Source organism: Emydura macquarii, unplaced genomic scaffold (assembly GCF_026122565.2).
Source record: "Emydura macquarii macquarii isolate MOO-44397 ecotype Brisbane River unplaced genomic scaffold, CSIRO-AGI_Emac_v2 contig_1790, whole genome shotgun sequence".
Classification (NCBI taxonomy): domain Eukaryota; kingdom Metazoa; phylum Chordata; order Testudines; family Chelidae; genus Emydura; species Emydura macquarii.
Genome location: NW_027131927.1, coordinates 29,660,000 through 29,678,182, shown reverse-complemented (window position 1 = coordinate 29,678,182; position 18,183 = coordinate 29,660,000). Strand labels below are relative to the sequence as shown.

General features: G+C 37.3%; 1 long non-coding RNA gene across 1 annotated transcript in view; it reads right to left on the bottom strand.

The window, feature by feature from the left end:
• Positions 1–651: 651 nt before the first annotated feature.
• LOC137159216 (uncharacterized) overlaps positions 652–18,183 on the bottom strand; it is a 149,572-nt gene continuing 132,040 nt past the window's right edge. The window contains exons 3-5 of the long non-coding RNA XR_010921593.1: positions 11,255–11,302; positions 2,180–2,232; positions 652–785 (exon numbers count right to left, since the gene is read on the bottom strand). This is a non-coding gene — a long non-coding RNA (uncharacterized lncRNA). The remainder of the gene's footprint in view (positions 786–2,179; positions 2,233–11,254; positions 11,303–18,183) is intronic.

The following is an 18,183-nucleotide window of genomic DNA, read 5'->3' as shown; positions in this document are numbered from 1 at the left end:
GAACACACTGAAGTATCAATTATGTGGAACAAGAGAGAGGTAAATTTTATGTTTTAATATCTCTCTCTCTCTCTCTCTCTCTCTAACTGCTAGGGTTCTTGTTGCTTTTCCTTGCCAAAAGTTGTCTTAACAGCTTAATAGAAACAGGAGAGCAAAATACAGAGATCACAGCACATCACTGTTCATCTTCCAGCACCCCTAGAGACAGTGGGTATAATATAAGAGAGTTGAAAGAGACTGAGGGAAATGCTAAGGACTCTAGGATCTTAAAAAAAAATCTGAACAAGAGTTGAGTGAACTGGCAAACTTTACTAAAAATCAAGGTTTTCTTCAGTTATATTTGTTACTGACCAGTTCCTAACAAAAGGGTGGACTTTGATAATTTCTCTTCAAGACAAAAATCATGCTGAAAAATCAATCATTGACAGAAACACAACTCACTTTTTAAAAAGAATTGTAGACATTTTCTAAGATGAATTGTCTAGCTGCCTGAGTGTTTTGATTTACTTGTCCATCTATATTGAATAAAACCTCATCAATAACATTCTGAGCCACCAAGCTCCGTTGTGTATTCAGCTACTTTATTGTACAAATGCCTCAGTTTGCCAGGGACAGTTTGTTCAATGGTGAACAAAGGATACCTGCTGATCTCCTGTTTCATTGAGCCATTCAATCCAAAGAATCAGAGAGCACTGCAGAAAGCAGGAGCAGTGGAGCAGCTGGGAAGAACAGAGCTGCTGTGTCCAGTAGTTCTTTGAGAACATGCTATTATTCGATTGCAGGAACTGTGTGAAATAATAGAGGTCCACTTTTTAATCATGTGCCAATGTCCTATTTTTTATGCAAAAGAGGAATGAGTTGCACATTTTCACATCAGTTAAACTAAGCTATTATTTTGCAGTTCAACAATAACAGATGACGTTGCTTCCCAAGCAAAGTGGCTGAGACAAATTCTGCTCTCAATTTACATCTCTTCAGCACCATTGATTCCACAGTAAACAGGATTCAAGTCAGTTAACATGGGTGCAGTACATGGATCGCATGGATCATGAGGCTATATTCAACCCTCATTTACAGCGATGTAAGTCTGGAGCAACTCTGCTGAAGTCAGAAAGTGACCTCTCCTAAAACTGCATAAGTGTAAATGATGTTACTCTGCCTCATACATCCACTTTCTGACCAATTTATGCTAATTTTCTGATCATCATGAACTTACTCCAGACGGTAGGCCTTCAAAACATCTAGTCCAGAGACTTTTGTTAGGATTCAACTCATATCAGGTTTGAATTTTGCTAAAGAGCCCTACTTTCTTAGTAGCATGATACTTTCCTCTTCAGAAACACAATCTATTCTACATACAATCATAAACTCATTAATCCACTCAGTTTTTGCCAAGTCATTAGTGTCCACTTTTTCAGCAATGAGGCCACAAAGTTGACACATAATGGAAATTTCCATACCAATGAGTCCACACTAATATCTGGTCCTCTTCTTGCATTATGTGCACATAAATTTGCTTGAGAACAGATTTTAAGGAATATACTGAAAATACAATTTGATTACATCTTGTATCTTCTCCTGGAATTTTTCTCTTCTCCAGCTTCTCTTTCTACTTTTTGTGTTTTATCATCAAATAAACTATAGAGACCCTTACTACATGAACATATGTAATATAAAGAAACAAAAGATTTAATTTATTTTACTGGCATAATTTAAATGAAGTTTGATTCCTTTTTGATAAAAATCTCATGTATATTAATCAAATATAAAGGTCATTAAATTATTACGAAGTTTGTAATCTAGTAGAAGACTGATTTGATTTCATGTAACTGAATTATCGATGGTGTTACAAATACATTCATAACCTAGTCTGAAAGTGATACAGAGAAGATATTACACTGGGGACAGATTCTGCATCGCTTACTCATGCTGAATAAGGCCCTTAGTAATTCCTTGATTTAGGGATGGATTCTATCACACACACTAGTACCTTATTGCAAAAATGGAATTCCAATAGAGTAAAGCTACTATTCAACATGAGTAAGGATGACAGAATTTGGCCTTGTAAGAAGAAAGCAAATGGGGATCATAGTTTCCATCATTTGCTACCAAATTCTACTCTTTGTCCTCTTCCCCTGCAACTGAGGATTGTAAAATTTAAGAAACAGATGCTGTATACCCGGGCTGCGCTGCTTTTGTAGTCTTGCAGTAGGGCACATTTCTGGAGGCAGCCTGAAATCAACAAGGACTTGTTGTTAGACAGCAGTTACCTCGCTTCTTGAAAAATATTATTATTAATGATTAATTTATTATTATTATTGTATTATCACAGTGCCTAGGAGTCCAAATCATTGTGCAAGCCACTGCAAGACCGCACTTGTATTTTTATTTGGTGTACAACTTCTGATGCCAAGTGACTGCATGTCTGGGTGACATTTCTGGTAGGATACACAGTCAGATTTCCACCAGAATTATCTGCTTCACTTTGGCTGTAAATAATTTCCTGCAGACATTTTGGGCCAAAATCTACAGTTTTCATTCTGGTAAAAATCCCACTGAACTCCGTTTGCCCACTTTGGTTCCCATGAGAATTTGGCCATCGACTTCAGTAGGAACAAGATTGGGGCCAATAAAACTAAGTATGGAGTGCAGTTTTTGACTCTCTGTTATTAATTCAGCTCACACTAACTATTGTCAGTGGTGACTGGCAGGCTTCTTGCAGAGTCCATTTGTTATCATGAGTGAATTAAGGTACAATATCTTGGTAAACAATCACACACATGATTATGAAGGCTATTATTGAGCAAAGTAATGTGTGACTTTTATGTGTGTTCACAGAACACAGAGACGGCATGGAGAACCTCCCTCACCTGCGGGCCAGGAAGAATTTCACTGCTTGTGCTCAGAGAAGAGCAAGGACACCTTCACACCTAGTCTACTGGGGCAAACAGCATCCCAAAAGGGTCTGGAAGAAGCAGAGAGGAGGCAGGCTATGGGGCCACCTCACTAAGGTGTAGGTTCAATATACCGGGGGAGTAAACTGAATCCCACAGAAGGATGTAGCAATGGGCATGTTTCCCTGTATGCCAGAGAAGCCAGGACAGAGTTAAGGTGGATGTATTGTGATGAAATATGCATTAGTTGATAGAAATCATTTGTTTTTACATGGACAGTGTAAGATTTATGATATACTTCAGTCTTCATATGCTTGCTTTTAAGCACTTCAGTTTTGTAAATGATGAGCTATCTAAATATATTGTTGTCACAAATCAGCTGAAATTGTTGAGTGACATCAAGGTTTTCTGATTTTGGAATTTCCATGTAATTAAGTAAAGGCATATACAAGATCTGCCTTGGAAATGTTAAATTGTAGTCAAAATGAAGGGCCTATATTATATAAACAAAATTCCTATATTATAGTAGAAAGGTAGAAATTGATAATACTTAACTGTATTTTTCTTTTCTAGTCTTCTACCCTAGCTGTAATTTAAGGGCTTGCCATTTTTTAAAATCCTCGATGTTGGCCTAACTCTGCTGCCATTGAACTTAACAGTAAAATGCAATTGGCTTCATTGCAGAAATTAGGCCAGCACTCACCTCTTCTGAAAATCTCAATCCACCATGATTAAATTTAATGTATAACTAGAAATAGACCTAAATCAACACTGCAGAGGTGAACATCTCCGATTTCAAGAGAATATTAGATCTGACTGGGACTTGGATCCTAACACTGAGAAGTGAGTGGTCAAAAAGCATTATACAAGAGTCAGGTATTATTATTAATTATTATTATTATTATTATTAATAAACAAGATACAATGTGCAAAACCAAAACTCTGGAACTGAACACCCAGAACTCTAAGGAAGTTCCAGATTCAAACTTTATATCTTAGGCACATTTATTTTAATAATTAAAAAGCAATAATAAACACTTATGTAGTGTTGGACATTTTCCAAGTGCTATACAAACATTAACTAGTATCTTAGTTTCTGATGGTTGTGTTCTTCCCATGATGTTTGATTGAAATCCCAGAATTCCTCACATTTTGCAAAAATCCCACATTGTAATATACTACTTGGAAAATATTTCCTGCACATTAAATTTGGCTAGAGTATTGATATGCAGACTTTTTGATCAGACGGAACATGCAAACTCTACAGAACACAGCCAAGAGTGGGGCCTAAAGAGCGGTGTTTAAAGGTTTTTTTTTTTTTTTTTCCTTCAAAATAGGTGCCTAAAGTTCGACATCTTCCTCTGCACTTAGATATCTAAATAAGTGGCCTGATTTTACTAAGTTAATTAGAGTTGCCGTGTGTTCAGCACTTTCAAAAATTAAAGTACTTGCCCAGGGACCTAAATGCATACTAAGAACACTAACTTTAGGCATTTAAAAAATAATCTTGACCTACAAGTCCCAAAAGGAACTTCTCTTTGATCATTTATGGTAGCAGAGTGCAAAATTTTGAAACTTGGTATCAAATGGAGCTGCTGAACCTGCAGCATTCCTCAGCATCAGACTACTGATTTAGGTGACTCAGTATGGGTTTAGGAACATAACTTTAGTCACCCAATTTTAAACAGTTTCTTCATAATGTGTTAACACAACATAACAATTCCCAAGATTATTCCATAAGCTGCCAACAGCCAAAGAAAAAGCATTTATGTGAAGCTCAGATTGCCCCATTGCAGGCTTGAGTCTGCATGCCTCCTCCCTCCCCAGCAATGAGAGTAAGATGTGCATAATCAAGCTTTGAGCTAGCACACTGCTGGTTGCTGAGTCAGTCAGATTGCCCTGCTCACTTACAGGAGATTTCAGCTGCCAAAGGGTTACTAATGCGATCCATGGATGAGCAATGCTGGGATATCCCTGGTGTAGTTCGAGGACAAAAATGCTTAAATGTCCTTTTAAAATTAAATGGAATGCAAGCAAGACATTATTACAATTGAGAGTGCCCATAAATTACATATGTTTGCTTTTGCAATGGTCTGCAAGAGTTTGCAAGTATACCTAATAGCAAAGATGTAATAAGTCTTTGAATGGTAATTGACATCTTAAGAAACAGTAAGTTTAAAACATTGATTTTTCTATTAACCCCTCTCCTCAGTGAACGATCAATTTAAAAAAAAAAACCCTGACAAAATCTCATTAACCCTAAATCATGCTCACATAAACCATCTCAGCTAAGTTACTGTATGACCATAATGACTATATATATTTAGGTGAAGAGAGAGGCCATATTTTTCTTAGTAGGGAAAATTATAGTGTTCCTCTGGCAGCATCCCTACTATTTTCCTACCCTTTTAAACAAACCCTTGTCATGTATTAAGGTTTTGCTCTCTTACTTTTCTCTTGGGCTCTATATGGAGCCTGCAGTTTGAAATTCTGATTTCCTGAAGATTTGTTGCAGCAATTTATTGTACCCTTACTGAAATGAGAGGGAGTCCATTTCTGCAGAGCACAAAGTCTTGTCGACTGTAAGCTATTTGGGATAAAGACCTTGGATTTGATCCTGAGTAACACTAGTGGAGTAATGCTGTTGTCTTATAAGTGAGATAAAAGTGATGTATATGAGATCAGATTCAGAACCTTTTATTTTTTATTTTGTACTGTAGTAGCACCTAGGAGCCCCAGTCCTTGACCAAGACAGCTAGATTCTGTACAAATGCATAAGTAAAAGATACCCTTTCCCCAAAGAGCTTACAATCTTTCTCCTCATGCCTTTCAAACACCCTGAACACTTTTAGCATTATATAAAAAATATTATAGTACGTTGCTTTTTGGCAGTAAGTCATATTTCATTTTAGTCTTGTAAGCTATCAACAGAAACACACTTTATATGTTTTGACTGTGACAGTAACTCCTAGAATGCAGCAGAAGGCCATCCAATTGGTTACTAAGGGTATGTCTATACTGATGGTGGCAAAGTCACCGCCGTCAGATCGATCTTTCTGGATCGATTGAGCAGCCAGTGTAGACCCGCTCAATCGATCAGGAAGTCGACACAGTAAATCCACCCCCTCAAGCTGCGTAGCGCTGCGTCAACAGGAACGCCATTCCCGTCGGCACAGTGCAGTGAAGACGGCATGCAGAAGGGAAGCACAGCAGTTGATGGGAGTTACGCAAGCTACTCTGCGTAGCTTGCATGATTCCCGTCGACTGCCGCCGAATTTCCAGGTAAGTGTAGACCAGGGCTAAGACTAATTTCTCTCTCAACCTTTAGCAAGTCAAAATAGCTTTGTTATATCTCTGAATTATACTAGCTCTAAATCTTGAGAAATAAATACCTTTTACATCTCATTCCATAATAGTTATTTAAACATGCACAAATAACATTAAACATGCCTTTGTGCTTTTAGCCATGTATGCCAGTTTATTCTGTATTTTCAAGTAGAATGCATACAGTAAACCTCTGAATTTGTTTTAATTCACTTGGCCATTGAGTCTTGTTTTATTTCCTCCAGAAATCTATTAAAAACTCAAAGATTTGGGGTGAAATCTGGCCCCACTGAAGCCAAAGGGAGTTCTGCTTTTGACCTTAGTGGACCCAGGATTTCACTCTTGGTAAACTAATCATTATATGCTTTTGAACATCAACCTTCAGGTGCCCTGTGAAATGAGGAAAACCTTACTGGAGCAATTTTATCCTTAGTATTACACCACTGACTTCAATGGCATCAGATCCGGAATTAATTTTATATCATTACCTCTTATGCATGGTCCAGCCATTAACATGCTAGCCTGGGACTCAGAAGCCACAGACGTGTGTGTGACCTTAGGCAAGTCATTTAGTCATCCTGTGCCTTACTTCCTCATCTGTAAAATGGGGATAATATTATTCCTAACCTCCAAGGGGTGTTCTGAGGATAAATATATTAAAGGGTGTGTGGTGCTCAGTTATTATAGTAATGGTAATAAAAGTACCTAAGATATATAGTTAAATTCCAGAAATGACTTAGCTGATCAACTGTGTGATAAGACCATGTACTTTTGGTACACATAGATCTTGCCCCCTGGCAGAGGTGTAGTCCTCACTGCAAAGATCTGAATTCTTGGCACCACCTCAGCAACTTCTCATTGGTCTGGTTTCCCTGGTATACTTCTGATCCCTCAAGTTCAACATGCCTCCTCCTTCAGCCAGGCTTCAACTGACTACAAGCAAACTGTCCCTCAACCCTTTACATGGGACCCATCTTCTCAACTGTGCTATTCGTTCTTTACTCTTATTCCATCAGTTCATCCTCTTGCGAGAATACTAATATTCTCTCATTTTCCTCTATTACTGCTGCTCCCCAGTCTATCTTTTTTTCTTAGCAGTGCCAGAAGAGTGCACTTCAGCCCCCAGGACTTGCTCTGCCTCACAGCTTTCCCATTTCTGCACTTCTTGACTTTCTCCCATCACTGCTATTCTGATTGCCTGCCAAAACGGGGGGAAAGGACAACGTGACTTTATTTCAGGAATTTATCCTTGATATATACAGTAATAATAATACTTAGCACTCAGCATTTTTCATCTTCCAAGCACTTTACAAGCATTAAGTGATTAAGTCTCACAAACCCCTCCTGCAAGGAAGGTAGGAATCATTATCCCCATTGAAGAGATGGGGTCAACAGAGAGGTCAGGTTACTCGTCCAAGGTCCCAGAAGGAGCTAATACTAGAGCTGCTGTTAGAATTCAGATGTTTCTGGATCGTAGACTACAAGACCACAACACCTTTGTACTATTTAGGGTTGAGCCTAAACTGCAAAGTTTGGATTCGGATTTAAATTTTCCCAAAATTTAGAGGAAGAATCAAATCCACATTTTTTACTTGGCTGACTTTACAGAGATACCAACTGAAAATCTAAGATCTGGATTCAAATATAGATTTAGATTCAAACTGCCTTGAAGTTTTAACCTGTTTGGATCCATGTTTTTATTTCAGTTCAGTGTGGGGCTCATAGCCCCAAAGCCACATTATTTGATCTCATTTGGATTGCAGGTAGCATGATCACAAATTAATAAAGCTTCTTAAGGACCTGTTTTTTTCTGGAGATTGGTATAATTGTACTAATTCCAAAAATTATGGCTCATCACACAATGTTTGACCTTAATTTCCTAATTGTTCACTTACTGCTCCTTCTGTACTGAAATACTTTACTATTCACATCCATTAAGTGGAATCACACAGCATTTCAAACTGTACAACCTTTTATTACAGAACTCTTTTTTTTTAAAGTTGCCCCTCATGTAAGATCCTGACCATGGGTCATACTCTCTAAGCAAGTGCTCATACATTTTCAATTGCAATATTCTATCGAAACACTCTTTTACATATAAAAAATCAAGCAAACGCACAATAAGCACCCTTAAAACAGTAACTAAAGCTGCTGTAGGTTAGGGAGGCTTTGTCATGCTTTCACTAGAGCAAATGAAAATTTGCATTACATTATTATGTCAGTGTGACTTCCCTACATTTATTCCTCTATTCCTGCCCCGTATACATGGTTACTGCACAGCAAGAAATGTCTTTGTTTTTCCTGCCATAGCTGACTAAAGCTATCAAGGGACATAACCAATTTTAGCAGGGCTTTATCTTGTATTCCCATGTTCCAACACTTCTGAGAACAACCATGACATTTTGTTCAGATTGGAATCATTTCACTTCTTTTAAGTATTGCTTATTTATTTATTTTAAAGTACAGACATACCAGACAGTATCTCTCTTATTACAAAGTAACATTTCCCTTCTAGGCTATTTCCTGTGGTGCTAATATAACAATTCTTTGAGTAAACCCTGGAAATATTGTATGATATTGAGAACAATACAAACAATCACTTAAATGCTTAGCATTTAGAACTCTATTCTGATTTCTCCGGAAGGTATCTGTGTAAAGAACAGAAGTTCCTCCATACCTGAAGGATAGGAATCTGCTTTTATAGATTTACCTCCACAGATATCACTATTTTCATCATCAACAACAACAACAAAGGAGAGAGAGAGGCAGATAAATATTAGCAAGTCCCTTAAGGAGAGCTTGCAGATGTTCTGTTTTAGTCAGATTTGTCTCTGTCTTGCTTTGAACTCCTCGCCTCACTCTGTGGCTCACGTCTAAACCAACCAAGGACAAAAATCCTACAAAATAAAATGCTTCGCTTCAGAAGAATTCTTTCCATTCGAGCCTTTCAATGACCTTCATGTATTACTTTCCCAATGAACGAGTGTGTGGCTGAAAAATCCTGCTGTTGTCCTTTCTTTTGCTTAGAAACTTTGAAGGAAATAAAGCACAGTCACTTTCCTGAAGGCTGTAAGTCAAGGGCCAATGGATTCTGCTTTTGTCCTCAATTCTTCAAGGTTGATTAAAACACCATTCTGTCTGAGCAACAGTGTCACAAAATACATACATAAATGGTTATTTAACCATAAAACTCATGCTGTGTGGTAAGGGGTTACAATGAGAGACCATGCAAGTGCAGTTCTCAAGGAAATCTAGTTAAATATACTGAACAGACTGTATGAAAAGGGGTTGGACATGTGAATATGACTGCTTGAAACTCCAGGTGCAACAGAAAAGAATAATAAAAAAGTCTTTCATGGGTCAGAATGTGTCATGGCACAACATATATTTAACACTGTGGTACATCACCTCATGATGTGTAGTATCATTTGAAATGGCACAGCCAGGTGAATTTTATTTTTACTTATCTTTACTAGAAAACAGCATGTGGGCACAACTGGGAAATTCAAAATGGTGTAGTCTACAAAGACCTGTAGTTAAAATGGTTTTGTTTTTGTGGAGGTGTTTTGGTTACTAATTCTGTTCTTTTCTTACTTAAGTACTTTAAGACTTATGTTCAGTTAGTTTTTTGGGGGGTTTTTAAATTACTTTTTAACATGCCAGCTATGCAATATTATCCTCTTGGTCTTCTAGGAAGATAAGTAAGTTTATATTTACAGGTATTCAGATCTCCCATAGGTAATTCAGCATATTGCTCATGATGCTTTAATTTACTTATTTTTACCCTTCAATCATTTGAAAATTTCAGAGTACAGGATATCTGACTCTTAATATTCTGCAAATAATTTAATTTATATTATTCAGATCAGTATAATGAGTTCCTCCTTAGCATACAATATTTTCTCTTTTAAAACAAATAGCACAGATGTAGAGGTGCTTGTAAGTGCTAAGAATTCCCTTCTTCTCACTGACACCCCATTTGCTTCCATCTGCCCAAAATTTGGAGTCAGTATCAAAGTTGATGGCAGCTTTCCAGCCCAGATAAAAGCTACAAGTTAAATGCACACAGTGTTATCAGACTTTATGCTGGCTTGTTAGATGAGATAATGTGACATGATGTAATGCATGAGAGGGGAGAAAGGAAAACTTTGAAATCAGCTATCTGCTGGCAATCCTAATGACTATATTCCTATCTACAAAATAACATTGCAGATAAGAGCAGAAAGAGCTGTTATGCACTGTATATTGCATACCTGATGATCACAGCAATCAGTCTACTGAACTCATATTCTGCAACCACTTATGAAAGGCCAAAAAAATATTCTTAGTTCCTGTGCTTTTATAAACATTTGTTTTATCATCATTAACTCAAAAAGTGGAAAGTTAAATGCAAAGATATGGAGAGAAATACTTCAGTGGAAGAAATATTCATAACTCACAAAAGACAAATTGAACAGTGACTTAGAGAGCTCTTTCCTTTCTAAGTGCTGCTAACATACATATCATATGGCAGCCCCATTCTCATTATGTACTTATTTAAAAAAATTATTTTCATTGATGGATATTACTTAGGTGGTAAATAATAAACCTTAACTGAATCGATAATGAACTATAAAAGAGCCTTCTTGCTTTGCTGATATTGGACTATATATTATAGATGTTTAAGCCATTGCTCGCTTTGGCTTCAATTTGGCAAAGTACGTAGCATGTGCCTAATTTAAGCACATAATTAATCTCAGTGACTGCAATGGAGGGACCACTCAGGCACTTAAATTTACATATGTGCTTAAGTACCTTGCTGAATTGGGGCGCTTTGGGAGGGACAGCAGTGCCAAGGGGATCCACAGCAGTGAGAGTCCCCAGAGGTGTTATAGACGCAATAACCTTCTTCTAATAGCCTTTATGTGTTTGTACCAAGCCTAGCAACAAGCACTTTATCTTGATTAGGACTTTTGGCATGACTGCATTATGAATATTAAGTAATAGCAATAATCAATAATAAATACCAAGAGAGAGACTTCTATGGTGTTTCTTACCCATTTGGAAGCAGGAAGTACTCTTGTTGACTTGGCTGGCTTTCTTGCCTATGTGAGGACAGATAAAAAAACTCAGCAAGAACCTTGGGATTTGGTAACATTATTTTCAAATGCTTACATTCTTTCCAAAAACCAGTGGAAGTTTTCTGCTCCCAATGTGACCCAAAGTAAAATGAACTGGTAGGCTTCAGGCCTGATCCTTCTTGCACAGGACTCAAAACCTCTTCATTGGGGAGCAGGCGTAGCCCTTTTATCAAGATTTTCGTACTACAAATTGCCCCAGGCTAAAGTTGGTCCTGCAGATTCAGGGATAGATGGGGGCAGCAGGACCAGAGGCACAGGCTGACGAGACGTGTTCCAAATATGTTTTAAGACCTTTTAAGAGAAATCAAAGTGAATTGAGCATGGAAAGTCAAATATAGACAATGCTGACCTAACCACCATTCAAGCAGATGCAAAGATAGAGAATCAGGAAAGACATCGGAAGTGGGAAGCAGGCTTTTCACCCTAAGAAGTGAGCTGGAGAAGGTTGAGAGAGGATTTTGTTAAGTTCTCTCATTAATCATTTATTTGAGTCTTTTATTTGGCATAGGATCAATTTGTCATTTATTTTGTTATTTAATTAGTGTGCTTAATTATTGTAAATACTATTAGGGCAAAATCCTGCAAGTTGCTGAGGAATCTCACAACTCTCATTGACTTCAAATTAAAGCAAAACAAAACAAAACACCCTTCTTTTTCCATATATTAAAAACCTTAGCCAGATACTGTCTGAGATACTGTTTAATTATGATAGCACAGGAAGAATTTGTGCGACTGGCAAAGATACAGCATCAAGTGGTAAAAGGTGACTACATATCAAGGGTGAAATCCTGGCCCTATTGAAGACAATGGGAGTTTTGCCATTGACTTCATTAGGATCAGAATTTCACCACTAAAAATTAAATCACTGGGAAAAATCAAGGCCATTAGTTTTCTTGTCATCAGAATAAATATGAAATAATCAACCATGTTCATTCCCCTCATTAATTTGAAGACTTCTTTTATAATAGGTCACAAAGCGTCTCCTCTTTTCAAAGTTTAGGTGTTTTTGGGATTATTGGTAGTTAATATTATTCGGCAAACATTGACAGCATGCTCAGTGCTCAGACACAAATATCAAAACAGCCGCTGACCCAATCTAAAAGATGTACAAATAAGACAACTCTCATGGGAAGAACCTGCTCCCCTTAGTTAAATGATCATTATTTATTTATTTGTTTCTCTTTTTTCTGTTTGCAGGCCCACTGAAAGAAGGATGGATTAGGATGGATTTGAAGGCTTGGGGAGGGGAAGGGCAAAGAAGGCTAATGTACTGAGAGGATGTTCCATGTATAGGAGATGGCATGAAAGGTACTGAGCGAGACAGAAAGAAATGAATAGGATGGCGATGCCTGTGTAAATGTCAGGCCCTCATGCGGGCTGGAGAACTGTGGTACCAATCTTTGTCTTGACCACAGGCCCTGGTAGCATGTCAGTTGTAATATCGCCTGGGTGAGTGCTATTGATACTTGAGCTACTAAGGCTGTATCGGCCCTAACATCAGGTAGGACCCAATACATATTCCCTGATTGCCTTCCATACCACACTTTCCCCAGGGAACCAGAGGCCCTGCCTCCCTGACCCCCACTTCCAAAATGCTGCTGAAACATTACTTCTGGCAAGCCATCACCCTGCTGAGCAGGAGGGAAATGAAACAAGTTGGAGAGTCAATGAAGCAGAGGGCTACAGGAAATGTGTTCCAGATGGCAGGAACTACAGAGGAGAAGGATCTCACAGCAACAGTGCTGAGGTCGGTATAGGAGGACAAATAAAAGGCCACTGGTAAAAGACTGGATGGAGCAAGGAGGTATAAGAAGAGATAAGGTTTACGAGGTCAGTAACAAGGTTGACAATTTTTAACTGGACTGTGAAATGAATGTAGAACTGTCTAATGATAAGGTGACATATATAGTATAATGAATGGGATTGGAGAAAGGGGGACAGGTTTCAGGAGAGATCTAATTCAGTGTGACACCAGGTCTCAGAGAAATCAGCAAAGACCAAACTGCTGTCTCTCAAACCATAGAGCCTCACCATCTAACACTGATCATACAGCATATTTAATAAAGATCTCTTTCTGAAATTCTGCCTGCCTGCCTGTCACATTACTTAATACTAATGGAACAATATGATCTAATATTCTTCTACATATGAGAAGGAGAGAAAGGCCTGAACCGAAGGTCCAGATTCAAACAACTTTAAGGGGATATTCAATACCCAGACCTGAAACCTGATCTCAGTCTTCCAAATGTTCCCTGACTTTATAAAAAGTTGGAATCAAAACTGCATCTGAAATCCCATAGTGCAGAGTATTGAAAATATGGGTCTAAAAAGATCTAAACTTTGCAGCTGGATTCCATCTCTGTGAGAAGGTGGTCATCAGCATTCTGCACATATTAGAGTATGCGAAGTTAGGGAGTCCAAAAAGACAGGAATTGAAATGTCAAAAGAAGAGATATCGTTGAGGATTTCAGAAATGGTGGAATTAAAGTAGCACTGTACAGAGCTGATGTTGCAGAGGTGATGATAAGCAATCACAAGAAATATAGGGACAAGAGATTTATAGGCTATTACACTCCTCTTTTATCCTTCGGTTCAGTCAAGAAAGAATATGCTTTTTTCCCCCTCATTTTGATTTCCCCTGATGTTATTCTTATTTCATATTTTTTTGTTTTTTCCTCTCTCATGTTAGTTCAACACTGATGAAACAATCTGAAAAAACTGACCAAACACATACCATTTCATGACCATGGCGGTAGAATTTTGTGTGATTATAATCATAAGTGGTACGAAGACTGGTCTAATCTCAAGGTAATGAGAGAATTTATTATATATGTATCTGCACTACTCAACTGCAAATTAACCATCCTAGTTCTCCAAAAGGGTGTCATAAATTTACATTTTCCATTACAACCAGTAGCTGGAGTTTGAAAATATATCTAATTATAGGACCAAATTCTCTACTGCTGTAAATTCGTGCAGCTGCACTCTGAAGTCAAGGGAGACTCACCAATTTATACCAGCAGAGAACTTGGTCCATTACATACTGCAATAAAGTAAACCCATTCTACCTAGCAGCCTTTACATTTTTGTTAAATAAACCAAGATAATGTTACAGGGACAAGAGGCAGGGAAACAGGTTTAATTTTTAATATTATTTTTAGAGGCAGTGATAAGGTCAAGGGTTATTGTGCCTAAGGCTACTGCATACATTGCATGATTTCACAGCTACATTTTGTGATAAGATCTTCTGTGTAACTGATCTTCATCATCAATTTCGCTGATTATAAGTCTGTGTCACTGAACAAATAGCCATCAATGCCTCTCCACCTACTTCTGATTTCCTGAACTTCAGAATGGAACATTAAGTGCCATTTAGTCACTGACAGAAGCAATATTCCATTTATCAGCCTATTAGATACAGTTTGTAATGATAATGGGGGTGAATGTAAAATAACAAAAGCCTAGAACTGATATTTCCCTGCTGAAAGGAATAATTCAGTAATTACCGAACACGCCTCATTTAGTAGGCTGGCTAGAGGACATGAAATAGGTTATTCAGGGGTTTCAGGGGGTCTAAATTAAGCACCTACTGTTATATTTTTATCTTTATTGTATTATATTCTTTTTTTTCCCTATTGCGTACTTCAATAGCTGACTTTCACTGCTGGAAAGTTCTCTTTCAGGGTCTTCATGTTAGAGATGCAAGATTTCTTTTAAGCACTAAACTCAAATTCAGGTATCTGCAATGATGATTTGCTGTCCAGTACACGTCTAGGCTGCTGTGAAGAGCCTATTGCTATTCTGGGGTTGTGCTCAATTTGATGAATTGCCAGCTGGTTATGAGTGGCATCTATTTTGAATGTTTGCCTCCTATATTGCAACACATTAATAAGGAGTCATTTATTTATGCAGTTTCCATTGGCTGGAATCTGTTCTATATCCAGCACTGATACTGTATTTTAAAAAGTACTGGCCAGATCCTCAGCTGGTGTATAGAAGTGTAGCTCATTTTAGTCAATGAAGTGATGCCAATTTATACCATATGTGGATCTAGCCCTATGACATTTTAGAGGGTACAGATGTGGATGTATAAGTTGGAGGCTACAAATTTGAGTTCTGTATTCTTATGAACAGTCGGCCAAAGAACAACCACTCCATTTCATGAAGGATTTCAAGATTCCAAAACTTGGCTTCATTTTGAATTGGTACAAAACCCACAAATGTCAAGATACTCTGTCAAAGAAATTCTGAGAATAAAAAATTACATTTCAGTGGATCAAAATGTTTCATTTCAACAAAATTGAAAAGTTTCAATTCTGACTTTTAAAGCTTGGTATTACATTAAAATATAGAATATACAATTTTTAAACATTCAAAATGAAAAGTAATTTCCAAAGTGAAAAATTGAAATGTTTCTTTAAAAAAATGTCAGTGGCATTGAAAGAACTTTCCTTCTGTGTTGTTTTTTTTTTAATGAAACAGTCAAAAGCAACACAAGTTCATTATGCATTTCTATTTTGACAGAACCATATTTTCTGATGGAAAATGTTTCCATTGAGAGTTTTCCCACCAGTTCTACTTATAATTATATATTTTAAATTATTTCCCTTCATGTTGATTCATTCCAGTTGGGTTATTTCATTTGGAGCTGAGGGCATTCTTCAGTTCTGGATCCAACATGCCTAAAAGAGAACCTGGACCAAGTCAAGAAAGTTTTTATTAAGCCCATAGATCTAAGCAGACTCCATAGAGAATGAACCAACTGCATAATTTGCTTCACAAAAGATTAGAGACAACACAGCATCTTCAAAACTGGACAAAAATCTCTATGCGAAAGATTTGTTCCCCCAAATCAGCCAACATTCTGCACCATGTCCAACATTAAATACCAAACACCTGAATGACAGAGCCAGGGACTGATCAACCTGTATAAGGCTGCAATATTTCAGTTCTAGAAACACTGAGACTTAACAAGCTTTCCCTTCGGTCTTGGATTTATTTTTATAACTAAGAGAATTTCCAACACCCTCCTTTGCTACCACTGGGAAAGTGAGGTTAATTACCACCTCTTGACCTTGTATAGCTTGGCATCAGACCTTTGGCATTCTGAACTACAGTTCAGCTCATACCTCTAATTTCCGGTTTAATCACATAGGCTTCCAGAATATCAATTTGTTGCAGACACAGTTTATAGACTCCAGAAATCAATAAGCTAATATTTATTTACAAAAACAATTAAGTTCTCTTTTCTCCAAAAACATAAAAATCAATTACAATAAAAAATATACAATATGAGCTTGAGCCAAAGTCAACTGATGTCAATGGAAAGATTCTCACTGACTTTATATGGACTTTGGATTGGGCGTAAATCTGTAAACTTTTGACCTTAGCGTACTGGTTTCTTTGAGCAAAAGCAACATATGTTCTACTCTAATTTGATTCCCTTCCATCCAAATACACACATGATATTTCAGTATTTTGAGACTAACAAAAATTTGTAACAAATCACACTTAATATTTCTATCTCTTTGTAATTTTACAGTAACAATTCAAAGTAAAGAACTTTGTAATAACATTCCTACTTTTGCAGATGAAAGACCAGGAAACCTGATATACAGTGGGTGTACTTAAAATGTTTTAAACAGTTTGATTGATCTTACTGGTTCTATCAGTGTAACCCACTTTAAACATGGGGAATACATCATAAACTGTCAAACTCTTTCAAAACAGAAGAAAGTTTTTAAGTTTTTAAGTACAATATAATTGTGTTATGAGAACAGAATCAAAGTTTCTGGAGTTCTTCAAGTGGAGAGCATAGTTAAGTACAGATGCCTATAAGCATTAATAATATTAGTCCAAAATAATCTAGCGTGGTTAGATTAAGGTCTGATAATCTTGGATTATCTTGTTTCATTGAGTCTTGTCCATTCTGGGTAAACCTCCCTTTTCTTTTTCATTTGTCAGATGAATGATTTCATTTAAAGGACACAAACATAGAAGGAAAAATATAAACAAAAAAAGAGTGTGAGAGCCTTTTTTTAAAAATGCAGAAATGAACTATTGGTATCCCCACTTTAATTTTTTGTACTGATACAATCTGCAAATTCAAATGCAAGACGGAGAACATAAAGCACACACAAAAATACTTATGAACTTCCTCTATGTGTCTAAGCATGTGTAAAGGACTCCATCTTTTTCCAAAGTAAACAAACAGAATATTAGGTTCAGAACTCCTGGTGCTCTTTCCTCTCAACAGCAATATTTTTCAAATCAAGAGTCACTACTACAGTTAAGAAGAAAAGACAAACTCCTAGACATAATCAAAACCTCACCCACATAAATTATTGTCATCACCAGCTGGTTGATGTCAGCCTGGGGTCTCGTATTGATTCTTATTCTACAAGAAGCTTACCATCAAATGGCCTTATCCTGCAATCATGTCTGTGTGGGCAGACTCTTACACCTAAAATCCCCCTACACAGATCCGATTGTAATACTAGGGCCTAAAACAGAGACAGACATAAGAAAAGAAGCGGTGGAGGACTCGGAGGAAGATATTAACATAGGGGATATATTATTATATCCAACCCTCTTCTCTTTTTGTGTAGTATTAGAGTGAAACGGCTTTTGGCTAGTGCTTAACTTTGCAGAAAAAGTGAAATTTTAGTGTAGACTTGAATGTGGAGAGGGAAAGGGCTTGGAATGCTGAGATTAGGAATTTATTCCATACATAGGGGAGATCAGGGAAGTTGGGAATGGAAGAAGGAAAGAATGGGAATTGATATGGCTGATGTTATTGTCGAGCAAAGGTAGTGAAGTAGAAACAAAATCTGAGTCATGGGCTG